This window comes from Bradysia coprophila, unplaced genomic scaffold (assembly GCF_014529535.1).
Source record: "Bradysia coprophila strain Holo2 unplaced genomic scaffold, BU_Bcop_v1 contig_137, whole genome shotgun sequence".
NCBI lineage: Eukaryota > Metazoa > Arthropoda > Insecta > Diptera > Sciaridae > Bradysia > Bradysia coprophila.
In genome coordinates, this window is record NW_023503408.1 from 296,457 (window position 1) to 319,165 (window position 22,709).

Below are 22,709 nucleotides of genomic sequence, written 5' to 3' on the forward strand. Positions count from 1 at the left end.
TGGCAAATTGACTCTTAATGGAGTGAATCGGACACTCAGCGGAGATCTGCCGAAGCTAAGTGGAGCTATCAAATCATAGTAACAATTATTAGGTTCGCTTAGCTTCATTGCCTTACTACAACATGCTAAGGTCTGACGGACTCTTACTGAGCCAAGCGGAGAATTATTAGAGCTCATTAGAGGTTTGTCAAAGCTCATCGGAGAATTATTAGAGCTCAGCAGAGGTTTGTTAAAGCTCAGCGGAGAATTATTCGACCTCAGTTGATATTTTTGTTCAAAAAGGTGGCATAATTAGACTCAGCGAAGTCTTGTTAGCTTACTAAAGAAGTGGGAGAGGTTACAATTTTAATAAATGTCTACCATCGTTGAAGTGTCGGGCACTTTTTTGAATGAAAATATTTTACCGCCGAAGTGAACACAGCAAACATTCATTCTAGTCCTTATTAAATAGCCTCAATACAACGTACACACACACTCCTCGGGTAATAGCGGCAGAGTCAAATTGTCGCAAAAATTTGCATGCGACATTTTGTCGTTTTGGAACCACAACAAACAGTGACATTTTGGAAAAATCTTGCAAAATCATAAACATTGAATTGTTGTCGACTTATTTTGTTTGTTTTCTTAATTTTTAAAATATTGAACGTGTTATTTGTGGCCGTCCAGTCAAATTCTTTGTGTTATATACATAATTAGTAATATTGCATGTAAAATTTTCTATAAAAAATTAATGGATCTGAGTCTGGGTATACAAGACTTTACATAATTTTCAACATAGTCATATAGGACGCAACTCTAGATTCTAGCAATATTTCACAATACCTTACTGTGCAAGCAACTAATTAGTAACTAGTTGCCTTGAAAAACATTTATTTGTGAACTCAAAGTTGAATAATTCGTCGATTCATTTGGAAGTGTGCAGGTTTGTAGTGCTTAGAAAGACGCTGTGATCAAGGTCGAACGGTCCTTGAATGAAAGCTGTACGTCGAAAATCAGCACATGGTTTTCGTCTTCAGAATCTCTGGGACAGCAACAACCAAAAAAAATTGTCGATTGATAGTTAAGAGTAGTCTACTGGAAGTCCAAAGATATTACGGAAGCCGTTTTTGTTGCTGTGCAAGATGGTGACAAGAAATTTGACTACGTCGCAGAACTTCTAAAGGCTCTTTTCCCGCCACAAAGCCACTAAAAAACGAAATATCTAACAGATCTCGTTGCTACTGGTCTCATCTTTCTAATGATATCAAAGATACGTAGGTAGAGACCCGACGAATGCATTTTTAATTAGTACACAGATATTAGTATACACAGTACGGCAAAATTGCAAAAAAAAATCATTTCGAAGGCCTCAAACGTATTTCTTTGCATTGAACATGATAATATCAATCTAAAATAGTAAATTACTCTTCCAATTATTCAACTTTGCGTTCACAACCAAATTTTTTTCAACATAAATTGATGCATAAATAATGAACGAATTTAATTAACGATTATTTATAAATGAAAAATAATCATATTCTAAGGGAATAAACATATGAAAATGATTTTGCCTTATTTTTTCTCACATTTTGTAAGATGGCATTTTCCCACTCTGCCGCTATTACCCGAGGAGTGTGTGTGTACGTTGTATTGAGGCTATTTAGTCCTTATAATAGCGGAGTGTCACAGTTGTGTCGAAATATTTTCTGTGTTTTGTCGCGACAAAACAAAAAATAAATTTTGTTTTTGCATCGAGTAAAAAGTGTTTTAGTGTTTAAATATGCCTTGGGGACATGAAGAGACGGTGCACGAATACAATGGAAAGCATCATGGGTGAGTTTCTTTCAATCTTTTCGGTGAATTTTTGTGATAAAATTTTCCATACATTTTCGGGAAACTGTCCTGTCATTTCCCAATGACGGGCCTTAATTAATTAATTTTAAATCCAATTTTTTGTGGTTATTTCGCTAATGTATGAAATATCAGCTTGCAGGAGATAAAACATTGTTCTACCTTGGTGTATATTTCTCGAATCACTTCTTATGTACAATTGTATATACACTCGCTGGCGCTCGTTATATACAATTGTACATACGAACTTATTCTCGAAATATACACCAAGGTAGAAAATGTACTATTATTTGGTACAATTTAAAATAAATAAAATGTTTTAAATTCGGCTCGCCCCTGTTTAAATAACATGGTCCCCTATCTATCTGCACCTTATGTGGCAACAAAGGACAGATCACTATACTTAATAGGTAACAAAATGGTAAAAACATAATGAATTCACATGCAGTCATATCAGTTCTAAACTCCAACATATTCCTCCCGTTGAAGTATTTATGGGACTAAATGTTTCGAAACGAAAGTAAATTCTGACTGTAGTAAATGTACGTTAACAAAACCAAAACCGAATTGACGGTGTCATCGATTGCATTAGTAAAATAAAGCCTTAGATTACACTGCATGACCGTACTCAAAATGAGTACGTTGAACGTCTGCAAATTAATTCACTGAATTGAACTATTAGTCGAGTCGATGCCGATTTATACTATCACGAACCGTTCAGTGAATTGATTTCCGTTAGAAAGTAATACAGCTTGACAATCTTCTCATGACCTAGCATAAAGAACATGAGTCCCTCCTTAACACTAAATGAATTGCAATTGTAATCCGAACACGTATATCGATTAATCCGAACACGTATATCGATTGATTGCTTGTGTATCCAGACCAGTTGCTTGAACGTTAACTTGATGGTAATGGCCAGACTTCGTTTCATATGACCAATTGCTTGTGGTATTTACAATGTGTCGACAGTGAACTTTGTTTGTTTAGCTAAAATAGTCGAATTTTCGGATCAGAATTGGATTTATATGTCTAGCACGAATCTAGCACGAGCACAAACATTGAACGAAACACAAACACATTCACAGTAAACTTTTTTTCGCTATGAACTAGATTGAATTCACTTGCTTGATAAAACACTCGACGACAGGTCGATTCCTCGCGAATTGGCTTGAAACTTCTACTTTTAGATCCTTTGTGGATCGAATTTGCTGGAAAATTGCCATGACATTATACTCGTTTGAATTTGCTTGCATGCCTGAAATGTTACAGACTTCCGATTGAAAACTCTTCTAACTTCGCTTGCTTAACCCTTTTGGTTCAATTTTATGCTTGAATTTGCTTGAATGATCTTCATGATCTAAGAAACTGCTTGAATTTGCTTGAAACTGCTACAGTTCGCTCTTTGAACTTCATGATCTATATGCTTGCATTTGCTTGACTGACTTTGATTCGACTGATTCGACTTTGCTAGACCGCTTGTTCAGGAGGGGCTCAAGTACCAATTGTAAATATTTTAAGGCGATGCCTTAATTTTATCTTTACTTCATAGCTTCGGAAACGTGTAACATGTCAAAAAGTCTTTGCATGAAAATAAACGTTCCACCAACTACGCGCTTGAATTGCGCTGCAAATTGACTTCACTGTCGAAGTGAGTTTGAACGAGTTAGTGAATCTACCTATCCAACGAGTGGCTCCGTTGTGAATTCAATAGACAACGAAACAAACATAAATGACGGTATACTTATCTATGTACAGTCGACGTCTTTGAAATATCCTTGAATGCTCTCCCGAATGCTGATCGACGAATGTTTCGCTGAATTCACACGTTCACCGATCGGCTGCTTAAATTCTTTTTTGTCCAAATGATTTGCCCATTGAGCTGATGAAATCGATTTTGTTTTCATTTAATGCCTGTGCCCATCACCAGATCGAATTTTCATATTGAATGATGATTGCCCCAACCAGCGAAATTTCCGGATCACTGAATGCCCAAATACTTTCCAGCTTGTATAACGATGACCACCACCAATCGAATGATCTCGTTGCTCTGAATTGCTATGTTTATACCAACAGTCGAATAATTATTTGATCTTGATCGGGTTCGGTATCTTGGCAAAGCGATACGCTGAAAGCAAATGTTTCCGATTGCTCGCTATGCAAAATTATCCGTTGAATTCGTTGATATTTGCAAACGACTTTGTTTGCTCGTTCTGAGTGCTTTCCTTAGAACACTCCAACATTTAAGCTTGCTTAGAATGGTGCCGATATGCCAGAAATAAGGAACGGATGTTTAAAATTTCCCAAGTTTCCGCCATCATCAAGTCTCAAATTTCGGCCGCAAAGCAACGTCAATGTCATTTCCATTTGTTTACATTGGATTTCCCAAAAAAAAAATCGTTTAATGTTCGTACGTGTAGCGTTAAAGAAAAGCGAATACTGTTGAGTGTGTGGTATTAGAGTTTTAGTGGAGCGCGACTGTGTTTAATTTGAACAAAATCATAATCAAGAGTATCGAATCGAGAGATTTGAAAGCATCGAAATGAAAATATTTTCTAAAAATAATTCCACACGAAAACGAGTTCAAATCCAACAAAAATAATCGAATGAAATTCGGACCGTCGCGTCGATTCATTCTCAATAGTATTCAACTAAATAAATAACGTCCTCAAGTGAAGAAACACACATCGACCAAATGACTCGAACTGATAATATTACGTAATAGCTGTTCCTAGTCAGTTTTCGTCACTTTTTCCTGTAAATGCAATGTTCTTACCTCCTAGGTATTCCCAAGACTTGTCACGGCTTTAATTAGATGTATGAGTAGGGATAACGGATTTGCATTTTCAGGAATTTCAGATAAATCAAGGAGTTGTTGAGTAGGGCGTATCGAATTTTGTAAATTTTAAGGTCAGCGATAGCCTGTGTGCGGAAAACGTAAAATAATCGAAAAGTGTGTCCGTGCATGTGGTTGATGGATCCGATGGAGCCCGGGAAGAAGTTCCCCGGGACGACTTTAAGTTTCCAATGGTCAAAAGTCGGAAAGTTGAGAGTATGTTTGAAAACAATGTTCTAGCGGAATGTAGAGCTTTGAAAACTCTACAAAACTACCGAAGAAACCGATGATCCTAAAGGTGCCACTGCCAAGATTGCCTAACATCGAAAATTTGACCTATTGGTTTTTGACTAATATTTCCTCAGAGACAAATGATAATGTTTAGTTTGTGCTATGAGGTGGTAGGGGAGCACTACCAGTACACTAGGCATGTCCCGATAGGCAATTCACCTGAAACCACTTTTTTAACATTTTTGAATAGAATTTTTAAGAGTGCTTACGTCGTCCACGAAGCCAGTGCAGACACTGCAACCGGTGCTGCTGAGTCGAGGAGACATTGGCCATACATTGGCCATACATAAAATTTCATGACTGTAGCTGAACTCTTTCACAAAATATTTGTAATTTCGATGTGGCACATGTATTGACTTGCTCCATCGGATCCATCATGCCCGGACACAGTTTTCGATGATCTACGTTTTCCGCACACAGGCTATCGCGGGCCTTAAAATTTGCAAAATTCGATACGCCCTATTGTTGAGCACCCAATTTTCTTGTTTCTATTCATACAATACGTACATGATTTTTTTTAAAAGCCCGACGCGGCCCGGCTTCACCCGACATTTTTGTACTATAAGAAATTGTTTTCAATCGGTTTTTGTGCGGAGTTGTTTCCGTTGTTGTAGCAATCATATCAGGCGCGGATCCACCAGGCGCACAGTGCGGTCGAGGCGGTCGCCGGGGGTCAGAAGATGATTTTTATATGGAAACAAATTTTTGAAACGAAAATCGCCCGGGCAAAAATTTATTGTCTTCTAACCACCCGAGTCAGAACAAAAGCTGGATCCGCCCCTGAATCATATGGGATTGTTTCGAGTCAAGTTTTATTTTTCAATGCAACTCTTGACGAAGAGATCATCTATCTGCTATCAGCTTTGTTGCCAGGTATTAAGAAGGTTGATGATGTTGGTTTTCTAGGTTCCAGAGACTAATAAGCCAACACAATATGTAGAAAATATATAGAATTTATTCATAGACAACCGAATAGATCGACGAGTATAAACGGATTGACTAGATTCGTTGTAACTTAGCAAGACATACTAGGACTGATTTATCGAATACTAGGTCATGAAATTGTAAAACCAACAGATGAGTCGTCCCTGGAGTTATTAGGTTCACCGGCATTTGAGACAGGTTTAGAAAGGATGTTTTCTTCTAAGACCGAATCAATTAAGTTGATGTGTGATCCACTTAAATTGATGGATGTCCATCCCTGCTTTGTGTAGTTTAAGGAAGTGTTTTGAGCAGTTGTAGATTTAATTATTGGATGACGGGCAGTCTTCAATATGTTGATGAAATTTTTCGGTCAACATTGGAGACTATTACGAATGCGAGGATAGAAGGTCTATCATAGGACATGGTACCAAGCATCCCTTCCTTTGTCATTCGGTGGCATGAGTATTAGAAAAGTTGAGTATTTGACAGAAAACATCGTCGGCTAGTTTCAATAATGCTCTACGAAATTGTGGGCGACGTAGTGACGGATCAATATATCTTGCAGCAATATAGAACAATGTGCAGGCCTTGCTAACGGGCGTAAGTTTCTTACTGCGTCTCTTGCATGTTTCAATTGCTATGAAGTTGGTATATCTTGTTGGTATGGCTTCAGTGGCGAGGGGTAATCACTGATTTACTAGCTCAGTAAATCACGGTAAATCACGGTAAATCACAGTAAATCACAGTAAATCAAGTAAATCAAAAATGAAGTTTCTACTAAATTTGAATCTATTTACTTCAATTTGTATTAGTTCATGAAATTTATCCTATATGTTTACGGCCACGATACTTCGAAATGTAATCCAGTGACAATTAAAAAATTTTCAAAATTTTTTCAAAATTTTTTGTGATTTACCGTGATTTACTTGATTTACTGATTTACTAGTGATTACCCCCTTGTTCAGTGGTCAATATAATTAGCGATCGCAGGTTGGGTGATTGTAACTTCCAATTATTAGCGAATGCATGAATAGAACGGTAGCGTCGATTCTGCGACGAACTAGTTTGGCGAGTGCAACCTGTGCACATCCATCGGTTAGATGACGGCTGTGATCACCCAGAAGAAATAATCCGAGCTGTTTTTGAACACTTTCCAACCTTCCTTTGTGTACGCTGAAGTGAGGCGACCAAATTGTGCATGAAAATTCCAGAAGGGAACGGACAAGCGTCGAATATAAAATTCTGATCGCTTCACTTCGGAAAAATTGGGACTGTCGTTTGACGAAATTCAAAACTGCCGTTGCACGATTGATTACATTTTCGATTTATGTGGAATGAATGTCATCTTCATATCAAATATGATTCCTAAATCCGTGACTTCATACACTCTCGTAATTGGTACACGCCTATGCCTATGACCCCGAAAATGTGTAACTGTTGTGTGTTGAATATGCGCCTAGCATATGCCGATTATATGTGTGCGATTCAACAACACTAGTCTATACGTACTTAGTAGAGATTAGCATTTCGGCGCTCTACACTTATTTTAGTAGCTAAAATGTTCTACCTCCATGATGGAGAAGGAAATTCGTAACTATACTGCTGATAGCCTCAATGAAAGGTAGAGTGTGTACGTAAATTGGACTAAAAATAAACCGAATTCAGTTACCGTTACCCATTCAATTTGTTTGTTAGTTTTGTTGCTGCAATAAGAATAACTAAAAATAATTCGCCGAAGATGTTTCGCGCGTGGGCGCGTATTTTTAGAAAATGTTTTCGCTTCACCTCAGTTAATTTAATATCATCTTGCCAACGAGATGTTAGTGGAGCTCTTGATTACTCAAGACGGCTCAAATCGAACAAATGAATTTTTCCATCTGGCCAGGCCACCCTAAAAATCCAGAGAGACGCTACGTGTATGACGCAGCGCGTTGTCTTTTATTGGAACTAAACGCTTTCAAAGAAGTGAATGCCACGCAACCACTTTTCGTGTAGATTTTGTGCGGGTTTGTTAAATTTATCCTTGATCGTTGCAATTTATTGAGGGAAATTAGGACAATTGCTACATACAATGAGCATCGCAAGAGCCATCCATCGATCCAAACTATCAATACAGGGGAGTAGCATATTAAGTTGGCCGTCGCGCACAGGTAAACATTTTTTTCAACTGATTACTATCGGTAGGAGCTAATTGTGCACCTATTTTTACCTTTTCCTTTAGTTGTTTCGGCTATGGGCTGTACCGGACGATTGCTACCTTCCACATTGCCTCCAGCTCGGGTGACATATAATTGGTCGTCGCGGTCAGGTATTCATTTTTCATCCAATTGCTATCGGTAGGGACAGTTGCGAAACCATTTTTACATTTCCCTTAGTCGTTTCGATTATGAAGTGTACCGGATGGCTATTAATCTGGATTACAACTTGCTAAAGTTGACTTCAGACAAAGCCTTCAGCCGTGAGTTAGATGTGTCGATGTGTTTGAATGATGAAATGAATTGTTTGTTGGTTTTACGACTAATTAATTAACACCTCCGTCACTGGTACGCCACTCTGATTCCTACCACCTATGTGATAGTGATCCGGTGATACCAAACACCAAACCTAAAAGCAACACTAAAAAAACAGCTCTTTGAAAAATTCGGGTTCGGGTCACACCTTATGTTTTCAATTGGTATATTCACTAGTCGCAACTAATCCTATCGAGTAGAGGACGTTGATCGTTCAACATTTTCGTTTTGTGTGACAACATGTAGCTGGTTCGTTTTTAGCCCCGTACGAAGTACTTTGGCCTTATAAGAGCGCTATGAGGAACATGTGGAATTCAATTTTCAATTTCATTTATTCACCGCGGAAATATATCAGCTGTATGCAAATTTTGAAAACTTTGAAAAAATTAAAACATCGACTCGGGAAGTCAGTCTTTACAGTCAAAGTGAACACATAACATCAATCCAATCAACTTAAAAGTTCGTCATCTACAACCTCGTCATTTTCCTTCAGTTTTTCTTTCACTATCGTCTTAAATTCATTACGACTTAACACCATAAGACCACTATACTTGTTCACTAGTCTGATTATTTTTGCCAACGGTTGATTATATCCATAATTCATTTCTTAGACAACTTCAGCCAGTGGTCTATCATTCCTGAACGATCGCCTGTCTTGATGCTGCTGTCTTCTGATGAATCTCGCCTCAATATTCACATCATTGATTCTTTTGTTATACAAGTCGTATGCCATTAGGGCATTTGTGATATTTCTGCGTGTAGATAATTTGTCCAGTCCAATTTTCTTACATCGCTCTTCGTATGGTTCCAGTCTGTACGGCGGAATACGGTTTGTGTCTCCCAAAGCATACATAACAAACTGTTTTTGAACTGACTCGATGTCATTGCTGTAGTTCTGTTGGTACGGGTCCCAAATAACTGACGCAAATTCCAGTTTTGACCTTACGTATGCATTATACAGCACCACCAATGCTCTTGTGCCAAACTGTCCTTTTGATACAGACTTAATAAAACCCATTGACTGTCTCGCCCTGGTTATACTTCTGTCCATGTGTGCGATAAGCGTAAACTTCACATCGACAGGGATGCCAGTCCTATATTAACCTATATTTACCTATAAATAAACAATTTACTGATAAATATGCTAGTATATAGCTCAAAATAACTATCTATACCGTTATATAGCTCAATTTAGCTCAATATACTATATATATTTATATATAGATATCCATATTTGGGATCCTTGAAACACCACACACACATAACCAATCACTTCCCACTGATCACTGACTTTGTAAGTATCATTTTCACCGATTTATATTGATTTTACAAAAATTCAAAATGGCGGCCGACGGCCATTTTCTTAGGAGGTGAAAAGTAGTACGGCTGCTTTACATTCGTTAGTACCTTTCAAACAAAAAACGAGCCATCAGAACAGTCGGAGCGTTTGCTGCGACTGAGCCCCGTACAAACCCGTATATCTATTGCGTACGTAACCCTAGTGCGTCTGTCACCCTACTTTGACCGTAAGCCTATTGCGCCGGTTAATGTAGTTAAAGTAAAATTATTATGGAATGTGTACATCTTAGAAATTGCGCATAGCGCAATTACGAAGCCCCGTACGACGTTCCTTTCAAATGAAACAAAAATTTCAAATAGCCCTAAAATTTTAATTTATTCCCTTGACTGAAAGTCAGGGTCTTATGAAAGATAATACTCTTAAATGTCCGTAACGCTAAGTTCACTTTGATATTTTGAAAATGTTCTACATTGGCAAAAAACGTTAAATACAGAAAACGTCCGTACACTTGTGGACTCGATAACTCGAGTAATTCTTTACCGATTTGCAAAATTTTGGTTTTAATCGACGGAGAATGAAAATCATGAGGTTAAGTTCGTAGATGGGCAATATTGGGGTAACGAGATGGGAGTAATTCTTAAGAGAATTTTATTCCTTGTTACCGCGATAACTTCCCTAATTCTTATCCGATTTTCAAAGATTTTGTTTTAATCGATGAAGATTGAAACTCTTGAGGCTGAGTTTGCAGATGGATAATGTTCGAACAACGAGATGGGAGAAATTCTACATAGACGCTTTCTCTTGTTACTGCGCGATAACTTGAGTAATTTTTTTCCAGATTTTCAAATTTTTTGTTTTAATTGACAGAGAATGATATTGGATTAGTGAGTTTGGAGTAATTGTAAACATAACTTGTTATACGACGACATTTTTGCAACGGATTTCCAGAAAAATTTCTTATTTGACGAGTAGTGAAATTCTGGATTTCTGGTCTAACAATTAAGAAGTACTTCCCAAAAGAGTTTTTGCTTGCTTGCTTGAGAAACCGATAGCTCGAGTAATTCTCAGAGGCTTCAAAAATCAATTTCGACCAGTAGCGTAATTCATGTGGTTAAACTCGAACATTGGAATTTAATTGGACTAGTACGACAATTTTTGCGTGAAATCTGTATTCTTGAAAGAATTTTTTTTGTTCGTAAAATGTTTGAACGAGTGTGAACTTTGCGGCCAGAGCGAAGCGAGGGCCGTAATTCACACGAGTTATATTTTTTCAAGAGGTAGGCAGGAAATACGCCACCTTTTCAGCGCTTTTGGTAGACTATATAGGAGACTCATATTAGGTGTTAAACGTACCTCGCTGGATCTTCCACTCATAGCGTATGTTTTGTATGTTTTCTGTTATTTCTGTTACTCATAGCGCTTTTTAGGAGACAATAAAAAAGACTCGTAATAGAGCAAAATAGCAAAACATCGCTCGCTGGGCCAGCAACTCATAGCTCTTTTTGTTTCTGCAGAAAATTATATTAAATTTGAGTAAAATGAAGCATGTGATGGCTGCTGTTTTCTAAATAAAAGAGACATTGATCTTTCATGTGAATATAATTTTGTGATCGTTGCTACAAGATATGGGAGAAATTATACTCACACGTTTTTCTTGTTATCGTGATAACTTAAGTAATTTTTACCCGATTTTAAGTTCGAAAAAGAGTAATATTGGAGTAGTGAGGTTGGAGTATAATTGTAAACCACGACATTTTTGCAACGGATTTCCAGAAAAAAAAATCGACAAGTAAATGAATCTGGATTTCTCGGAGGCTTAAAAAATCGCAGATTTGAAAATATTAAGTGTTTTCGACCAGTATCGTAATTCATGTGGTTATATTCGAACCTTTGACTTTATTGGACTGAATCTTCGATATACGACAATTTTTGCGTGAAATCGTATTCTTAAAAGAAATTTTTTCGTTCCTAAAGTGTTTGCACGAGTGTGAATTTTGCCAGAGTGAAGCGAGGGCCGTAATTCACATGAGTTTTTTTTTAAGAGGTAGGCAAGAAATGCGCCACCTGTTCAGCGCTTTTAGTAGACTATATAGGAGACTCATATTAAGAATAAGACATCGCTCGCTGGACCTTCAACTCATAGCTCTTTTTGTATCTTCAGGAAATTAAATAAATATGAGTAAAATGAAACATGTGATGACTGCTGTTTTCTGAATAAAAGTGACATCACCTTTTCATGTGACTTTAATTTTGTGATCTCATTTAAAAATGGTTAGAAAACTAAGACTGGAATTATAGAAAAAAGCCAGTCAAGGGACCTGACCCACCCAAGAGGAGGGGCCTAGTTGATTATAAATGCACATAGGGCCCTAGTACCGGCCCCCAAATTTAATTTTTTTTTCCAACTACATTCTATTCGGCCTTCGATTACCTTCTAAATTAAACAAAATTACGACAAACGGATGAAATTTACTCGAGTTATATGTAAAATACACATAGGGCCCTAGTAGCATTTCACTTCTAAGGCCCTAACTCACGGTCCACTCACCCGATTTTAAAAAACTTTTTTTTTCCTGGATTGGTATTGACAATTCCAATCATTTGCCATTTCATTTACATTTCCATCGTTTGTTTTGCCATAAATATCACCAAAAGACCTTAAATCACTTAGGTGGCCTTCACTATTTCGACTATCTTTCAGGGGAATTTTTTTTTTGAAATCGGATTTGATTTACTTAAGATATCGACGTGACGGACAGACGGACAGACAAAATTTTTATTGCGGATTGGTCATCTATGAACATATGCAAACACTTTGCCCTTACCGTCTGCTTCGAATTCCATCAATTAAACACGGCATCGTAATCCTATAAGCCCCTTTGTACTTCGTACGGGGCTAAAAACACCACCTTCACTCTACGGCCGAGTAGCCTCATATAAGCTCACTCCAAGAGACCTAGCTCACGCTCCGGTGAACCGAATTTCATGAACTTTTTTTTCCCTGATTGGTGCGGTCAATACCTATCTAATAAAGCAAAATCTATCTAAATCCGTTAAAATTTTGCCAACGTTCAAGCAAAAACGGGTTGCCGCCCTGTAACTAGTTCACACCAAGGGGTCTAACTCACGCGTCGGTCATCCAATTTCCATAAACTTTTTTTTCGTCGATCGGTACTGTAAATACCTTTCATTTGACGTATCACTTACAAGTGTAGCCTTTAAATGGCCAGATATATCTTCGGAAAACGTTAAATCACTTATGGGGCCCCAGCTCGGGAGGGGTCGACCCAAAATCGCCCATCTTCGAACTTAGCCTCACTATTTTGACTATCTTTCAGGGAAAAAAAAATTTTGAAAACGGATTTGATTTACTCAAGATATCGATGTGACAGACGGACAGACGGCCCAAATTTTTATTGCGGATTCGTCATCTATGAACATAGGCAAACACTTTGCCCTTACCGTCTGCTTCGAATTCCATCAATTACACACGGCATCGTAATCCTATAAGCCCCTTCGTACTTCGTACGGGGCTAAAAACCATCTGGCGGTTCTTTTTACAATGCCAAACCATTTCATTTTTGCTCCATTTACTTCTTTTTGTTTAGTTCATAATGAAATTAATCAATTTTGACGAGTCTGCCTTCATTTCATATTGTTTTTCGACAAAACCAAAGTTTTCGGTTCGGTTCAATCCGAACCGAATTTCTCGGTTCGGTTCAATCCGAACCGAAATTCTCGGTTCGGTTTAATCCGAACCGAAATTTTCGGTTTTTCGGATAACCGATCCAACTCTGGTCGATATCCTCGAATATAGTCGATATCCTCGAATATAGTCGATATCCTCGAATATAGTCGATATCCTCGAATATAGTCAATATACTCGAATATAGTCGATATCCTCGAATATAGTCGTTATCCTCGAATTCTGTCGATACACTAGAATATAGTCATATCCTCGAATATAGTCATATCCTCGAATATAGTCGATATCCTCGAATATAGTCGATAGACTCGAATACTATCGATAGACTCGAATATAGTCGATATCCTCGAATATAGTCGATAGACTCGAATATAGTCGATAGACTCGAATTCTGTCGATATCATCGAATTTTGTCGATATCCTCGAATTCTGTCGATATCCTCGAATTTTGTCGATATACTGGTCATCTCGTCATTTTTCCAATAATTTTTTTGACATTAGTTATTACTACAGTTCGTTATTTTGGTGGGGTTATTTTGACCGAATACCAAAAGTTCTGCCACTTTTCGATGGAAATTTCGAAACTTTGTGAGAAGCTACTATGAAAATGTACCCACAAAACGTAGCACAACAAAGAGAAAATTCATTTCAATCAAAAAACAAACACCGAACAAAAACCTACGTAAAAACAAACTAAAAATCACTCACCCCACCAGCTCACGCACGGATTATCTCACTCGCTTCCACATAAAAAATCCACTCGCCTTCACACAAAAACCACTCAAATTTCACACAAAATAAAAAACCAGAAAACACACAAACTAAAAACATTGACACTGACAACAACAAAACTGCACGATCACTAATCCAAAAAGGAGAAAAACCCCGACAACGAAAAACCAAAAACGAAAACAGAAAGAAAAACGGAAAACGAAAATTGGAAAACGAAAAATGCCTTTTGTCAACGTACTGATCCTGTCAGAATACTGATTCAGTTAGTGTAGTGACCCAAACCTGGACAGCGTTTAATCAGAAAAGTGTTTTACCCATCCATCACATGGAACAGGGTATGTGGTGTTGCCCATCCTTCACTTATAACAAAGCGTGTGCCGAGTTATACAGTTTCAATGCAATGAAATGATGAGCGTTCCGCATTCCGGCAAAATCTTTCCTTTTCCTTTTCCTCAAAATCACTGAAAACTCAAAAATCACTAAATCACTGAACCTTTAAAGATTTCGCGTTGCCATTCAATATTCCGAAGGTACAACACTTTATTTTACATGGAAAACACACTGCCTTTCTTCTTGTCAACGGGAACCACTTTTGAAATCTTAAGCTTCGAAGGAATTTTTCCCAGTTCCATCGATTTTTGGTGCAAAATCCAAAGCGGCCACACTAACGCGTCCATACATTTTTTTTTACCAATAACGGTGCAATATCATCGGGACCACTGGTACTTTTTTGATTGATTGATTTATTTATTTACCATTATGCTACTCAAATTACTCAAACACATACATTACGTCATACATAATTTCCTTACTCATTAATTTTGCAAATTTAGATCTCAGGTTTAGACCAAGAGAAAACAGTTTTCCTTTATATACTCATTCAATTTAATTTTAAACACATTTATATTAACCTCATTTCCTAATTCACTCGGTAAGTTGTTGTACATTTTTGTTGACTCTTTTGATGCTGAATTTTCCCTCGTTTTGTATCGGATACCTGTCGGAATGAACATAGTTGATGTTTCTTCCAATGTATTCAGGAACGATACCATTCTTTATTTTGAAGACCATCAGCATCGTTAGGAACATTATCCGTTGTCGAACATTTAGCCATCCGAGTGATTCCAACATCACACTTACACTAGTTCTGCGTCTGCATCATAACACAACTCTCATGGCTTTGTTTTGTTGTTTCTGAAGTTTATTGAAATCTTCTTCACTGAACATCGATAGGACTGAGGCACAATACTGGAAATGCGGTGCTACGATCGAGTTGTATAAGATGATCTTGTTTTGCTTTGTGATCTTGTTACCAATTCGAGCAAGAAACCCAATTTTTTTCGCTGATTTTTTGCAGATATATTCACAATGTCTTTTCAGTTTCATTTTTTTGTGCAGTATGAATCCGAGGTATTTGTATTCGTCGACTTGTTCGATTTCGACACCATCGATGCTAATTTTGTGCGACTCGTTAAAATGCGCCCTAGACTTTTCATTTATCACCATGTACTTGCACTTATTCACATTCAACTTTAGCCTGTTTAGATTTAACCACTTTGCAACTCTGTTCATGTCCTCGCTGATCTTTTGGAAAGCTTCATCTATTGTCTTTGCACGCACATACAGTAAGGTGTCATCAGCAAAGAGTATTAACCACGCGAACACTAGGCAGGATTTTATATCGTTGATGTATAGGATGAATAATATTACCGCCAGTTTTGCACCTTGTGGAAGTCCTATGTCATTACTGATTTCATCAGATGTGACGCCATTGTACTTTGTTCTTTGTGTCCTGTTTGACAGATAGCTCTTGAACCATTCAAGTTCGGCACCTCTTATCCCGTATATTTCCAGTTTTGTTAGTAATCGTTGTCGATCAATGGTTTCGAAGGCTCTTTTTAAGTCTAAAAACACAGCAATAATCACATATCCTTCATCTGTCGAAGTTTTCCAGTTCCATAACAGTTCATTTAGCGCCAATTCACACGAATATGTTTCTCTAAATCCAAATTGCTCATCGATCAGAACTGAATTTTTGTTGATAAATTCTTCCAGTTGATTTCTTACAATTCCCTCGATGACTTTCTCATACACAGGCAATTGATTTATAGGTCGATGTTCTTCACCTTTTATCGTGCCTGACAGTTTGGGGCTTGGGGTGATGATTGAAGTTTTCCATTTGTCAGGACATATGCCTTGTTCTAGCGATGAATTCATAACGTCAACGAACGCTGAGCTTATGATTGGCATTGCGTCCAGTAGAATATCTTTTCTTATCAGTTCTGGATCACCTTTACTTATTATGTCTTTGATGACCTTGGTCACTTCCGTCGAGTCCACACGATTGAACTTGAAAGATTCACTCACTCTGTTAACTTTCACGAAGTCCAGCTCTGGCTGATCTGAAATACTTTCATTGATCGATATCACACTATCCACATAAAACTCATTGAATTTAGTGACGATTTCATAATTGTTTTTTCTAAATGACCATCAAATTCGACAGCATCCAATTGTTCGTCTTTCTGGCCGTTCACAGAAATTTGACCTTATTCGCAAAATTGTTACTAATCACATAGTCAATTAAAGACTTCGACGCTTTCGTCGTTCTCGTTGGTTTTTTCACAAATTGGTTCATGTCATGTCGGTGGATTATGTCTGTCATCCGTACACTAGTCGCATCTTTTACCAACAGGTTCACGTTAAAATCCCCTGTAATGATATTAATACTTTCTGGGTTGAGTTTCCGCTCACACCAATCGTCAAAATAATCCATGAAAACTGTGTCGTTTGCGTTCGGTGAATGGTACACAACCGCAAGAACACCATTCAGCTTCTTTCTATTTATCTTTACTGCCAATGTCCACACGTTTTTAAGGTAACTCTCATTACTCAGCACTGAAAATTTTATTCTGTTCTTTACGTATATCGCAACACCGCCAGTATGCCTGGAGTGCGAGTCACACCTTATCAGTTTATAGTTTTTTATATTGACTTCTTCATTCTCGATGTCTTCCGTCAGATGCGTTTCACTCAATAACATTATCGATGGACCTTTGTTTTTCGCTAGTAATTTCACCTCGTCCACGTTCGTCGTTAACCCGCCAATATTAAAATAAATAATGTCTTCATCACTCACCTTATCATTCATTAATTGCTATTCTTTGTACGATATATATTTTCTTACACCTTCCAGTTTCCTTTTGTATATTGAGCAATCATGACTCCATGCTGGGTGATCGACATCAATTTTCACTTGTAGTCGACGTACAGCGTTTTTACAGTTTACGCACTCGTCACGATCGGATTTACATTCACTCATATTATGTTCACCTCCACATTTTAGGCACGCTTTTTTACTTTTGCAATTAGTTGACACATGATTGAAACCGCAACACTTGAAACATCTCTTAACATTGATCGATTCCATCACATTGCATATGTTCAGTCCAATACGCAATTTCTTTCTTTCAATCACTTCATTAAAACTAACCGGGTCTACCGACAATCGCACCGTAGTTTTTCTTCTTTTTATTTTCATAAATTTTAATAATCTTGCTAATTGCTGTTTTTCATAAACTCATTGTGTCTCTTAATGCTGTCGTCTATTTCTTCTTCGCTCAATTTTTCACACATATTTGTTATTTTGATCTTCGGGTTCCTTTTAGTTGGCACATACACTGAATATTCATCACCCATCTTTTTATTTATCTCTTCTTCAATTAACTTCATGTCTGACTGCTTATCAAAATTAACCACCACTCCACCTTTCGGAATATTTTTAATCCCCGATATCCCCGATTTTGGCATCTAATTTTTCAATATCACTCATTGTCAGTTCCACTTCCCATGTATCGTCACCTTCTGCACCATACTCCTCAGCAAAAACTAGCGGTTCGTCGTCCTTCGTTCCTTCAAAGTGATCGGCAAATATTTCTGCAACTTCCTGCGGATTTTGAGACTGCGGGAAATAACACTCATTGTCTAAGTCACCGTGCAAACGTGTTTCAGTAAAGCATTGGCCTTTATACAGCGAATATTTAATCCTACTTCGTAGATCAGTTCTCGCCGGAATACTTCGCACATTTTGATAATATAACGGAAAATAGTCTAAGTTCACAAAATTTTCAATTACACTAGTCGTCTGCCGTATGACCACATCACCACCACTCCTACCAGACTCTTCCCTTGACGCACCAACTTTTGACCAAAACGAGCCGTCAGAACAGTCGGAGCGTTTGCTGCGACTGAGCCCCGTACAAACCCGTACATCTATTGCGCACGTGACCCTACTTCGTCCGTCGCCCTACTCTTACCGTAAGCCTATTGCGCCCGTAAACGTCGTAAAATTCTTATGCAATGTGTACGTCTTAAAAATTGCGCATAGCGCAATTACGAAGCCCCGTACGACGTTCCTTTCAAAAGTAACACAAACTACACTTCCCACTGATCAGTGATTTTGGAATTATCATTTTCACCTATTTATATTGATTTTACAAAAACCCAAAATGGCGGCCGACGGCCATTTTGTTAGGAGGTGGAAAGTACAACGGCTGCTTTACATTCGTTAGTACCTTTCAAACAAAAAAAAATTCATGAAATTCGGTTAAATTTTACTCGAGATATTAACAAAAAACACCACGTTCACTGTACGGCCGAGTAGCCACATATAAGCTCACTCCAAGAGACCTAGCTCACGCTCCGGTAAACCGAATTTCATAAACTTTTTTTTCCCTGATTGGTACGGTCAATACCTATCTAATAAATCAACATCCATCTAAATCCGTTCAAATTTGACTAACCTACAAGCAAAAACGGCTTGCCGCCCTGTACCTAGTTCACACCAAGGGGTCTAACTCACGAGTTGGTCATCCAATTTCCATAAACGTTTTTTTTTGTGGATAGGTATTGTAAATACCTTTCATTTGATGTATCACTTACAAGTGTAGCCTTTAAATGGCCAGAGAAATCTTTGGAAAACGTTAAAGCACTTATGGGGCCCCAGCTCTGGAGGGGTCGACCCAAAATCGCCCATCTTCGAACTTAGCCTCACTATTTCAACTACCTTTCAGGGAATTTTTGAAATCGGATTTGATTTACTCAAGATATCGACGTGACAGACGGACAGACGGACAGACGGACAGACAAAATTTTTATTGCGGATTCGTTATCTATGAACATAGGCAAACACTTTGCCCTTACCGTCTGCTTCGAATTCCATCAATTACACACGGCATCGTAATCCTATAAGCCCCTTCGTACTTCGTACGGGGCTAAAAATGACGTTATCTTTGCTTGACGGGTCACTATCGCTCTACTTTCAAAGTTGCTTATCATTCTTCCATCTCTGCATTGCTGGGCGTTTCCAAGTTTTTTGATTGGGCTGACGTTACTCGATACAATCGGAATTGATGCTTTGTTGAATCTAACAACTCCGGACGAACCTCCATCGAAATCGAATTCACGAATGCGACTATTCGACGGCCAGTGCATCGGATTCATCAGCTTATTGAAGTCCGCCGATGAATATACAATTCGGAAGGATACAAATCTATATTCGTTTATATCACGACCTTTTTTCACCAATTCACGAACATCAACATCAGCCGATGCAACACCAATGGAGTCTCCGATGGGTCACACCTTATGTTTTCAATTGGTATATTCACAAGTCGCAACCTAACATAGTCATCTTATCGTGTGGAGGACGTTGATCGACGTGAGGGCGAAAAATTGTTCAACATTTTCGTTTTGTGCGACAATATGTGGCTGGTTCGTTTTTAGCCCCGTACGAAGTACTGGGGCCTTATAAGAGCGCTATGACGAACATGTGGAATTCGAATCAGACGGTAAGAGCAAAGCATGACAAGCCGTCAGAACAGTTGGAGCGTTTGCTGCGACTGAGCTCCTTACGACTCTTAAACCTATTTCTTACGTGACCTTAGTGAGTCCGTAAAACTAATCCATCCGTAGCCCTAATACGTCAGTAATCCTAATACAGGTTGTAGGTAATTATAGATGGGTAAGCACAACAGGCCCACTGGCGGCTTAGGTGCAGGGGTTCTGCCCCACCCACTCATACTAAACTAAACTAAACTAATCCTAATACAGCTATAACCCTTATGCGTCCGTTACCATAATGCTTCCGTAACCCTATTGCGTACTTAACATTATTGCTCACCTAGTCCTAGTGCGGCATGTGTAATTTTAATGAATGTATTAACGAATAGATTAAAGAAGTTTCATTACAGAGACCATAGGCCTTCAGGCAACGTTTTACTTGAAACAATGTTCCAATGGACGTGATTGACTTTGCTAGAATACCCGACATACTCCCCAACTCAACACGACCTTTAATAAATGTTAATTGTTAGGGTCAATAGTTTGCCACTTTGCATCCGTTTGAAAGTTATCCTCAATTACTTTCGTCTGGCGTTTGTTTATCCAACCAAACCAAATCAAGGTTTTCTATTGGAATTTTTATATATATATACCTATTACCTAGAAAGGACTTCGACCCTAGAAGCCAAAACCACTTTCAAAAAAATTCTTCGAAATAGTCGAATATACTCGGATCTAGTCGAATATAGTTGAATATATTCGAATGTATAGTCGATGTTCGAATATACTCGGAAATACTTGACTTGATATACGCGATTGACTCGAATCTACTCACATTGTTACACATGTTTCAAAATTTCTTTTTTTTATTTGTCGACAATTGTAGGTGGTATTTTTTCCGGAGTTATTTTGTCGGTGGTATTTTGTCCGTGCACCTTTCTCTAATATATGAACGGCCAAAAACGACTGTGATATTTTAATACTTAGCCTCGATATGTTTTGCAGTCAGCTTTCATGTGTGATGTATCCCACCTTCTAACTACCGCTCCAATTTTCCGTTTATTTGTTTGCTGCGAATAAAATTGTGACCTAAGGCGATTCACCTTCAGTCAACTAGTTTGTTTTCATTTGTCAATCAGTTCAGTGATACTTCATTCTATCGAATCTCACTTGTACTAAGCCAATATTATTCCCGTGAAGAATCACCAAAATCCAAATCGACAAAGAATATTTTCGCGATTTAAAGTGAGATGTTCCCTATGCGAAATAGGACAGCAAGTCATTGAATCATCTTCCCTTTGCAAAATAAAACATAAAACCGTGTTTCGTCGAGTTATGGCAAACTTTTCGACAATATGCCAATATTATCTTCACGCAAATTTGGTTGCTGCCAAACCCATTTCTCAAGCTATCAATAAAAATTTCGATCAATTCATGAAATCGCGTTTAACTATCCTTCTCGCCCCAATAGTTGTCGCTTACAACTACTATCGTACTAAAATTGATTTGAATAATTCCTCTTCGACCACTTGTCCATATCCACTAAATTTACCCCTTGAACTCTACTGCCCTTAAACACCTACCGCAAAATGGGAACTACTGGTGTCAGTATTACTGACGGAAACGTCGGTTCTGCTTCTAAACCGAGCAGTCCCGGCCCATTTCACGATGTTCCCTCGGGGCGTTGCAACCCCGCGGAATTTGATGCAAGTCGAGAGCTGAAAGTTCATGATTCCATCTGAAGTGGTCATACCAACCACGTACCCTACCCGAGGGTTTGTATCGGTCCCACGGTAGCTGGAAGCTCCCCGATAACCCGAGAAACCCTCGGTATCGGGCCCAGCGATGGTTGAGGAGCCTATCCTTGGCTGAAACGTGGTGGTTGTGGCTCAATTGCGCTTTATGCGCTGCGGTACTGCTCCCGGGGGAAGTGCCAGTATGGGTTGTGATAGGCTCTGGCCTCACCTTTGGCAATGTTGGTGCATGAACACCGGCATTTAAAGGTAGTTGTACGCGCTGATTGAGCGGTAATATCGATAAAATCCTTTTTGGAAAGGAAGAGCTGTTAAGCCTTATGGCAGGTAAGCTCTCTAATCTAAAGATATATTATTCTGCCCTTAAACACCGTACACGAAAATGATTCCTTCCACATTTTTCCTTTCACTGAATGCAACAGTCATTCAACGAAATGACCAATCTGTTCACGCTTAAAATACGTATACGTCTACCGATTGACACTGCAGGTGCTTGAACTGAACGTAATAACATTTGTTGTTGAATTTTTGTTAAAACTTTTTATCGCATACGGTGTGTGTGTGTATTGTGCGCTATATACGCAACGTACATAAGAGTAAACAAATTTACCCTAGAGAGTTAAATGTTTTGCAAGCAAAATTATATCACTAGAAAAAGAGATGTTTGCCTACTGCGATAAAATACCTCGCGCAAGCACTCGTATACGTACACGTCTCTTATATACAGCCTTGTAGCAATAATGTACTAATAAATCCTGTAAACGGACTGGGTATGTGTGTTTTTGTTGTATACCTACCCTGGGTGTTAAAGCCCTAAATAATTATTTTCTTCTGAAATTTTGGATGTATTTTTATAGCCGATTTCATATTCGCTATATTTTTCAGGACGATTGCCAGAACACAGAATTAGGATGGCAGAGAGACTGCACCGCTTATCCAATGAAGAAAAGTACCGCAGACTCGCAGTGGATGTTCCAACAGGCGT

At 38.3% G+C, this 22,709-nt stretch overlaps 1 long non-coding RNA gene across 1 annotated transcript; it reads right to left on the minus strand.

Moving 5' to 3' along the window:
- Positions 1–2,174: 2,174 nt before the first annotated feature.
- LOC119073114 lies at positions 2,175–22,113 on the minus strand. The gene is made up of 3 exons (XR_005086996.1): positions 22,101–22,113; positions 21,497–21,498; positions 2,175–3,218 (listed from the first exon to the last, which is right to left on the minus strand). It is a non-coding gene; the product is annotated as an uncharacterized LOC119073114 (long non-coding RNA).
- Positions 22,114–22,709: the final 596 nt, after the last annotated feature.